This window comes from Alligator sinensis, unplaced genomic scaffold (assembly GCF_000455745.1).
Source record: "Alligator sinensis unplaced genomic scaffold, ASM45574v1 scaffold347_1, whole genome shotgun sequence".
Taxonomy (NCBI): Eukaryota; Metazoa; Chordata; order Crocodylia; family Alligatoridae; genus Alligator; species Alligator sinensis.
This window is the reverse complement of record NW_005841922.1, coordinates 3,782,641-3,792,266: the sequence shown is the minus strand read 5'-3', so window position 1 is coordinate 3,792,266 and position 9,626 is coordinate 3,782,641.

The following is a 9,626-nucleotide window of genomic DNA, read 5'->3' as shown; positions in this document are numbered from 1 at the left end:
AAAATTTAACAGATTTAGCTCATCCTATGAGAAGGCTTACTGCTCAGAAGAGCCTGGTGCCAGGCCAAGTCCCTCCAATGTGCTACGTGGCCAGTGGTTTCTGTTTTGGAGTTTTCTGTCCAGACCTTCAAATTCCACACAATTGCCAAACCGTCAGCGAGACTGGCTGGGCAAACTGCTCATAAGAGTAGGCCAGTCCCTGCTCAGCTAAAGTTTTCCAACATTTACGTAAGGGAGAGGTAAACACTGATGAGGAGGAAAGCTCAGAAAGGCAATGAGCACTTTTCCCTCCTCCACCAGTACTAATGACCTCCCCCATCTCCCCATCTTTTGAGTTTGCAACCATATTGTTTCTTCTGACTCCCCTTTTGCCTTCAACTTTGCTGCGGCTACAGTTATACAATCCTGCCATCAGAACTCTTCTTTGCCTTTAGTCCTGCAACCTCCTCTTCTCTGGTCTCTCAGAGTATATCTGTATCCTGTTCCTAGTGTGCACCGCACCATGCCCCACCCTTCTTCCAGGGTGGGAAGATCCAGGAAATGTGCCACTGTTCTAGACATCCATAGCAGCTGCTCTCAAACATGCTAGAGATGGAGGTGTTCAAGCTGATCATGGGGGGGATGTCCCCACTCTGGCTTCGTTACTACATTTTTGTGAAAATGGATGTGGTAGAGAATGCTTTTAGGAGAATACCTGCTGGGACAGGCTATGAATTTGGTCTAGACAAGCTCTCAGATGCTCACCTCTCTCCATCTCAATATGTACAAAAACCTGAAATAAAAATAACCTTCTCTTGATGTTCAGATCACATGCAGCCCCTCTTTCAGTGTCGAACCGGTGAGCAAGTACTTGGAGCAGCTGAATGTCTTCAAGTTGGCAGGACCATATGGACTACACCCTAGAGTGCCGAGGGAGTTGGCTGGAGTCATTGTGGAACTGTTGGCGAAGGTATTTGAAGACTCATGGTGCTCAGGAGAGGTCCTGGAAGACTGGAAAAGGACCAATGTGGTGCCAATCTTTAAGAAGGGGAGGAGGAAGGATCAGGGAAACTATAGGCTGGTCAGTTTGGCCCTCAATACCAGGTAAAATTTTGGAAAAAATTATCTAGAAGTCCATTTGTGACAGTCTGGCAGAAGGCATGATGCTGAAGGATAGCTAACATGGTTTTGTTGTGGGCAGGTCAGGTCTGACCAACCTTGTCTTCTATGATTAAGTAATGAACAGCTTAGGTGTGGGAGACATGGCTGATGTCATATACTTGGATTTTAAAAAGGCCTTCAATATGGTCTCCCATGAAACTTTTATAAAAAAACTGGGGAATTGTGGGCTGGCAGAGTCCATGGTCAGGTGGGTTGGGACCTGGCTAAGGGGTCGAACCCAGAGAGTGTTAGTGGATGGGTATGTATCATCTTGGCGGGAGGTGGTCTGTGGTGTCCCTCAGGGTTTGGTTCTTGGCCCCATGCTGTTCAACATCTTTATCAATGATTTAGATGAGGATGAGGAAAGCACGCTGGCTAAGTTTGCAGATGATGCTAAGTTATAGGGAAAAGTGGTCATGCTAGGGGATAGGATACGGATCCAAGTGGACCTGGACAAGCTGGAAAGGTGGGCAGAGTGGAAATGGATACAATTCAGTGAGGATAAATGCAGAGTGCTTCACCTGGGAAGAAGTAACCAGCAACATGAATATGGCTTAGGATGAGATGTCCTCAAGGTTATGGTTGATCACAGGATGAACATGAGCTGCCAGTAGGATGCTGTAGTCAACAGAGCTAATAGCATACTGGGATGTATTAGTCGATGTGTCACAAGCAGGGCTAAGGTAGTGATACTCTCTACTCAGTGCTAGTGAGATCCCAGCTGGAGTACTGTGTCCAGTTTTGGGCACCGTACTTTCAAAAGATGTGAAGAATCTTGAAAGGGTCCAGAGAAGGGCCACAAGAATGATTAAGGGCCAGGAGGACAAACCTTATAAGGCAAGGCTAAGGGATCTGAGACTCTTCAGCATGGGGAAGAGAAGACTGAGGGGGGACTTGGTGGCTGTCTATAACTATGTAAGGGGTGAATATTGGGAGCTGAGAGAGAAACTGTTCACTGGGCCATCCCAGGGGAGGAAAAGGAGCAATGGCCATAAATTGTTAGAGGATGGTTTCAGGTTGGATGTAAGGGCAAACTTCTTTATGGCAAGGGGGACCAGAATCTGGAACAGACTTCCCAAAGAGGTGGTGCAGTCCCCAACCTTGGAAGCTTTTAAGAGGAGACTGGACTGACACCTTGATGGGATCATTTAATCTCAGCAGTATTCCTGCCCATAGCAGGGGGGGTTGGACTCAATCTTTTGAGGTCACCTCCAGCCCTTAATTTCTATGGTTCTATGATTCACACCCCTTCAGGAACTTTCTGATGCATGTCAGTATGGGGTAAAGCATAGCCAGTAGCTTTGTGTTTGCAAGGAGAAGTACATTCAGAGTCTTTCTAGATATTTGTTCATAGGTGTTTTTTGGAATAATTAATTATATTAACTCTGGTATCCCTGGCCAGACTCCAGTTAGAATATCCTGCTTTCATAACCTCCCTTGGTAATTACAGTAGAAAAAATATTCTTCACTTTCTATTCTACAAAATAATAGAGGTGATCCTATTGCTGACAACCTATATTTGACTGTATTTCAATATCAGGAAGAAGATGTTATATTAGTGTTAATTAATTTATGTTATGTTTATATGAAAGTTTCTTCAAATAATTAATAGAAGGGCTAGGCTGGAGAGGATTGACTACTTTCAGATCCTCACGCCATAAATAACTTTTACAGGTTACCTTGGAGTAGCTTGATAGCAAGGTATGTGGCAGATGATAATGCGAAAGGAAGACGGTCATCATACTCCATGGGTAAATTGCTGGAGCATGAAGACACTTGAAAGCCCTGTCTTGTGGGTCTGGGGCAGGCTCTGCAAGGTTTACCGTCCTACAGCATCACTCTCAAAGTCTGATCTAACAGAATTAATTTGAATTGTGGTGTCATGGGTCGGGGTCCCCAGGAGTGGCCGTGATGCCTCTGGTGGCTCTGCAACCTTGCCAGCTCCACCCTGAGGGCACCCTCTTGTCTTTCCTGCCATGTCTTGATGATGAAATAATAAATCTGGAGGCTGCCCATTGGCCTTCATGTGGCCCTGGTCCACTGAACCCCACAAGAACTCACTAGTACTTGGGCTTTTTGCCAGACCTCACTCCAGTACTGTGCCACACGGAACCCCTCGAGACTTATTGCATGGCTCCAAAACCTCCCCTACACCATGCCCTATGTCTCATGGGCATTACAAAAATATTGTTCCCTTTGTTGGGGCCTCAGTCTCCACCCCTTCTAGCCTAGGCCCGCTGTGTCAGACCTGGCTTTGAGGCACTAGCTCCAATCTGTCACTTCCAGTTATTGGGCTCCTGGGCCCTGCCAGCTGGGCCCCTGGCCCTTGTCTGGCTGCACCCCTCTGGCACTGGGCCCCCTGGCCCTTGTCTGGTCTGTGCCTTGCACACTCTGCCCACGATAGGCTTGGTAACTACTTGGGCCTTGAGCCTGCCCCTAGCAGGGCTCAAGGTGATTGCGTGCCACCCTCCCTCCTCAAGGCACTAATGGGACCTCTCTATCTCCCCTTACAGTCACATCCCAAACCTCCAGTTCAAATAGCAATGTAAACAAAAGCCCCTGGGCTATAACATAACAATACCCATGGAGACAACGCACTGCTCCTTTAAGAGGGTAAACCTCTACCCTAGCATAGCATGCCTCCTAGCCCTGGCTACCTTGTGAGCTCCTGGAGCCTTCTCATTCTTGTAGGCAGCAAAACAGGCAAACAAATGTCACTAGGTAACTTTCTTGTACAGGAGCTCCTTCCCCTGGCAGCAGCCACACAGCAAACCCCTGTTAGCCCCCACCTGTTAGCCCCCACTCCCAAGGCCCTGCTTTCCTCCAGTCAACTGACTGCCTACAGGTGCTGGCTAATTATCTCTTTAGCCTGTTATTCAGGTGATCAGTAGCTGTAGTGACCTGCCTAGCCTACAGGGCTCCCTGGCTATGCTGCTTCTACTCTTACAGGAGCAGGCACATCTGAGCGGGAAATTTAGTGAATCCAGAATGCCCCTGTCTGGACTGAAACATAGCCGGCTGCTTATGCAGGGCAAGTCAGAGGAGCCAGTGCCAAAAGACATCTGAACTATAATTTCAGAGACAATATTTCCAAAGTAAAATTAAAGTCTGGAACTCATTGCCACAAGATGTTGTAGAAGCTAACAGTTTAACCAGGTTCAAAAAGAGTTTGGACAAAGTACTGGGGGAAAGGTGCATTAGTAGCTCCTGAGCCTGGGAATTAGGGGTACTGCCTCTGAATGAGAATTTCCTAGACCGGGGTAGGCAATTGTTTTGGCTGGAGGGCCACTTAACAAGTTTTGGTGAGCTGTCAGGAGCTGCATACACAAAAATCTTTCAGAGGTATTATATTAACAAATCATAGATGACAAACGAATCATATACTAAAATCAAACATCTACTATAACACATTTTAATTTTATTTAAAAAAAATTGTCCTGATTTAAGTTTTTTTGAGTAGTGAATATAGAGGTGTGTGCCCGCCTCTGCTCTACCAGGCGTTCTCATGCGGCCTTAGCCCGGACTATCAATCTTGCCCATCCCGGGCTTGCAAGTGGACCCCAAAGGCTACCCTGGCTGATGTCCGGGGATCCCCTTAACTTGCCTGCCACGACTTCGAAGGAACCTCAGTGGAGGGGTTCCCCTTCGAGGCAGCCTCCAGGCTCGTCACGCCTCTCGGCGGGCACTCATGGAGCTCCGACCTTCCCTACCCCCTACACCCCGGCCACTCACCACCTTGGGTCACAGGTCTTCTGGCCCTTTTGTGTCCCTGGTTCCACTCGGCTTCTTCCCCAGCCTCCCATGGCCCTCCAGCCACAAGTCCCAGTGTCCCTGGGTCGCAGCTCGAGCGTGAAGGCTTCGAGGCCCTTGGACCTAGATCTGACTAACCCGTATCCCTAGTGCCCTATTCCAACCACCCTGTGACGTAGCGTGCGATCCCCACCACCATGACTGCCGAAGAGATGCGACCAGTGGACCTGGAGGCCATAAAGGAATAAAGAGTGCTCTTAACCTGTGGGTCCCATGTTTTCTCTGTGCTTAGGTGCCCCAGCCCCAGTTGCTTGCCCCACTCGGGTATGGCGTCCCGGCCAACTCTTCTTGGGATGTTGTGGGCCCATCCTCCACTTAGCTGTTCCTGCTTGGGGTCTTCTGCCGCACACCGTGGCTATCCCCGTTGGGGTTCCCATCGGCCCCACCCTTGTTACCTCCTCTCCAGGGCTTCCCTGCTGGCTTGCCAGTTGGCGTCCCTGCTGGCTTGCCAGTCAGTGCCTCCGCCAACTTGCCAGTCGGTGCCTCCGTCAGTTCTGCAACCGGCTTCACTGCCTCTGCCTCCGTCGGCCTCGCTGCCGGTGCTGCTGCCGGTGCTGCTGCTGGCTTCTCTGCCAGTGCCTTCACAGGCTTCACTGTTGGTGCTGCTGCCGGCTCCACTGCTGGCTTTTCTGCCGTTGCCTCTGTTGGCTCCGCTGCCGGTGTTGCTGTCAGCTCTGCTGCCGGCTTTTCTGCCGGTGCCTCCGCTGGCTCCGCTGCCAGTGTTGTTGCCGGCTCCACTGCCAGTGCTGCTGCCGGTGCCTCCTTCGGCTTTGTTGCTGGTGCTGCTGCCAGCTCTGCTGCCGGTGCCTTCGCTGGCTTTGCTGCCGGTGCTGCTGCTGGCTCCACTGCCAGTGCTGCTTGCTGCCAGCTCCACTGCCGGTGCCTCCACAGGCTCTGCCCCCACTGTCCTGGGCTGCTCGACGCAGCGGCTGCGCCCCTCGGGGTGTGGGCTTCCCTGTCAAGCCTCCGCTCACCAGCCGCCTTCCTGTGCCTCCGGGGCCACCTTTTGTTTCCACTGGGTGGTGTCTCCAGCTGACGTCACCCGGCCCCAGCTGAATATGAACGCAGCTGACGAGCCGCGTGGGCGGTTTCTCTGCCCGTGCCTTCTCACTCCTTTCGGCCCCTGCAGATGGTAAGTTGGAGCTGCCTTCTATTTTGGGTTGGGGTTCTCCTGCAACCCCGGCACCCCTGGGACAAGGTGATTGCATAATAGTTCAAAATAAAGTCTTACACTTATATATTGTGTGTGTGTGTGGGGAGGGAGGTGCGGCAGGTATGTGTGGGGAGGTGGATGTAGGGTTGTTTGTGGGGGAATGTGGGGTGTGTGTGGAGGGGTGTGGGGTGGGGTGGAAGGTATGTGGAATGGTGGGTGTGCACATATGCAGGGAGGCTGCTCATGCGTTAGGTCTCAGGAGCCAGTCAGAAGTGGCAGGAGGGAGGGAGGATTGGGCAGCAGGCACATGCAGCAGAGCTCCTCTGGGCAGCGTGGTGCAGGTGTGTTTTGCCTCCCTCTATCTGGCCCATAGCTGCCCCTGCAGTGCTCCACGTGGGGCCAAGCACCACCTGCTCCCATCCAGGGCAGCCTGCAATGCTCTCCCATCCACACCTGCCCCACACCTGCCGATGGCACTGCCCCAACCGCAGGTCCAACTATGGCCCCAGTCCCAATCCTGACCCTGCCCAGCCTGCCACCCACTCCACCTGCCTGGTGTGATAAGCAGCCACCTGCAGGCAGCTAAGTAAGAGAAGGTGGCTGGCAGCTGGAGCTGGAGTTGTCGCTGTCTGATGCAGCTTCTCTTCCCCCGACCCCAAGCCTGGAGTAGCACATCACTGGCAGGAGGAAGAGAAGCTGCTGCTGGGCAGGGGAGGGGCAGCAGTACCTTGGCAGCTGCAGCAGCAGCAGCAAGAGCAGCCCTACTGGTACGCTGTGCATGCTGGTCAAGACTGGGGCCAGGTTGGTGTTGTCGGTGGGCATGGGAGGGCTGTGGGCAGAAGCGCTGTGCGGGCTTCCCTGGGTAGGAACAGGCAGGGCTCAGCCATGCATAACGCTGCAGGGGCAGTCATGGGCCAGATAATTAATTGGCAGGCTGCATCCAGCCTGCAGGCTGTTTTTTGGCCACCCCTGTCCTAGACCTTAAATCCTGGAGGCTGCAAGTGAGAGAGGAACAGTGGAAAAAATCCTGGTTATCCCCAGTTCAATCTCCCTTTCAGCCTCCAGTCTCTGACACTATGTGACACAGGACATGGGAAAAGATGGACCTATGATCTGACCTAGTAGATAGCAGTTCCTATGTCCTATGCAAAATATTTTGGTTCTAAAAGATAATATTTTAAAGTTATTTTTTTTTTAACTAGAAAGGCTTTATTTCTCAGAGAAAATTTTGAACAAAAGAATTTTTGTTGCTTTAATTGAAAATTTCTACAGGGAAATGTGTGCTTTCTGATTAGTTCTAGTTAGAAACCTTAAGCAGACATTAAGCAGTCACTCTGGGGCACACTTGAGTTGAGCAACTGTTAGTCTGGCAGCCTTGAACTCAGGATCTCATCAATAATATTAGCTCAGCATCTTCTTGATTTGGCCATATTTCTAGTTAGACTTGTATATTCATGTTCACTGATGAGACAGTTGGCAACATGATGGCCAGATTGGTATTGCTCCAATAGCTTTCTCACTATACTCTAGTTAGTGATTAAAAGTTAGGAAATCCAGGTTAACTGCAGAATTGCTCACCTTGCACATTTCCAAGGTTTCCTATGAATTAATCTAGCTTTATAATGAACATCTTATTTTTAATACTTCATATAAATGTCTTTTGGTTGAGTCATTGCTTATAGGTGCAGACATAATTCTATTCATGTTTATCTTGGTGCATAGCATGCATGAATGTCATATACTACCTTCTACATAACCTTCTGACTAGCAGAACATTCAGACTTAGTTCTGGAAAGGCTGTTCCAGATAAATAATGAGTATATAGTTATGTATCACGTGTAGGGGGAGATGACCCCAGTAATTTACTTCTGGGAAATATTTAGCAGCGAGTCTTCACCCTAGGGTGCCTTGAAATCCTTTCAACAGTGCTACACAACATTAGTATTGTGTAGCCCAGAAAACTCTGGTATATACTCCCCTTCTCAAGTTGAAGGGGATTGTTAGGTGGCAGGTGTGCTGTGGTGGCAGGGAACTGCAGTCTGCTCAGTATCTCTCCATCTGTATAGAACCAGACCAGGACAGTCAGGGGACTTAATTATATACACACATTTATTTACATTAACTTATCACAAGGGAAAGGAACATGGATATAAACATATGTACAGTATACAAGATTTCTAAACAAGCAATACCCTCTCGGTAAATGACATAAAATCTTACACCAGTGCTCCAGATACAGCTAAGTATCTGATCTGAAACAGATAAACCCCAAAGATAAACTTAATCCCAAGGGGACACCCCAATGCCCATGGGCTTTACCCAAGCCCAACAAGGCAGCTGGTAATGTTAGGGGTCCCACTCCCAGTGGCACCTCCACTTTCAGGAGCCCTTATTTAACCAGGGGGGGACTCCCCATCCCCTGTGAAAATCCTCTTTTCCCTGCAACTCACGGCTCCCAGGCCTGGAGGGTGGCCCTTGTCCTCTGCGCCAAGCTGCTCTCTCGCCTGCATTAGGCTTTGGCGGGGTCTCTGTCCTTTGGAACAGGGCTCCGCCACGCAGGGCTTCTGGGGCCTCTGGCTTGGCCCTGTCTGCTGGCTCAGTAGCCCAAGCACTGTCTGGCTCCCTGGACTCAACCTTTTACAATGGGTAGGAGGCCTGAGCTGCCTCATGCAGCACCAGGCTCGTTCCGCTCCCGGATCCTCTGTGCAGCGCCTCCTGCACCGAGCTCCCAGCCTCATTCTGGGGGTTGAGGACCTGAGCCACCCAAGTGCTCGAAAGGTCCTACTCTGTGCACTGTCCTCCAGCAGTTGCAGACCCAAGCTGCCTCACGCAGCTCCCAGGGTTTGGATGCTATACTGCATACCGTGAGCCTAGCTGCTGGAGCCGTCCACCGTTCCCCATTGATGGAAGTCTTCAGGGGCGCTTCCAGGCTACTGCTTCGCCCTGCTGAGCAGCTCTCCTCAGCTCTTCTAAGCCCTGCTCTTCTCTCTTCTCTGTCCCAGATGTGTTCCCCCCGTGCTGGGCACGCAGCTCCTTTTATACCCTCCACGGCTCTGCCCCTGAAGTCTTCTGGACCCGAGTGTTGCAGTCTTCAATCAAGTCTGGGGTGGGAGAGGGGGAAAACTCCTCTCCCCCTCCCCTCAGGAAAGGGGCATGACTTAACTGCTCTTGCTGCCTCCTGATTGGTGGATGAGCTCCACGAATCAAAACAGCAAGATTTCAAGTCTGAGACTCAACCCAAGCTCCAAAAGGCAAGCCTGCTACAATTGTTGTTAGGTGTGCAAACATGATGCACAAGAGAATCTAGACATTTTAAAGAGGAATCTATAGAGTCAAAAATATTGTGACCTGTTCTGGTCTTTCTGACTTCTTTACAATAAAAGTATTGCTCTATTTATTTTTCTGATGTCAAAAAACAAGTGAAAACTAAGAGTTGGCCTTTTCTGAGGGGTGTCTTGGATCTACCAGGTGCCTTGAGCCTAAAAAGGTTGAGAACCACTGGTTTAGAGGTATCTGACACTCC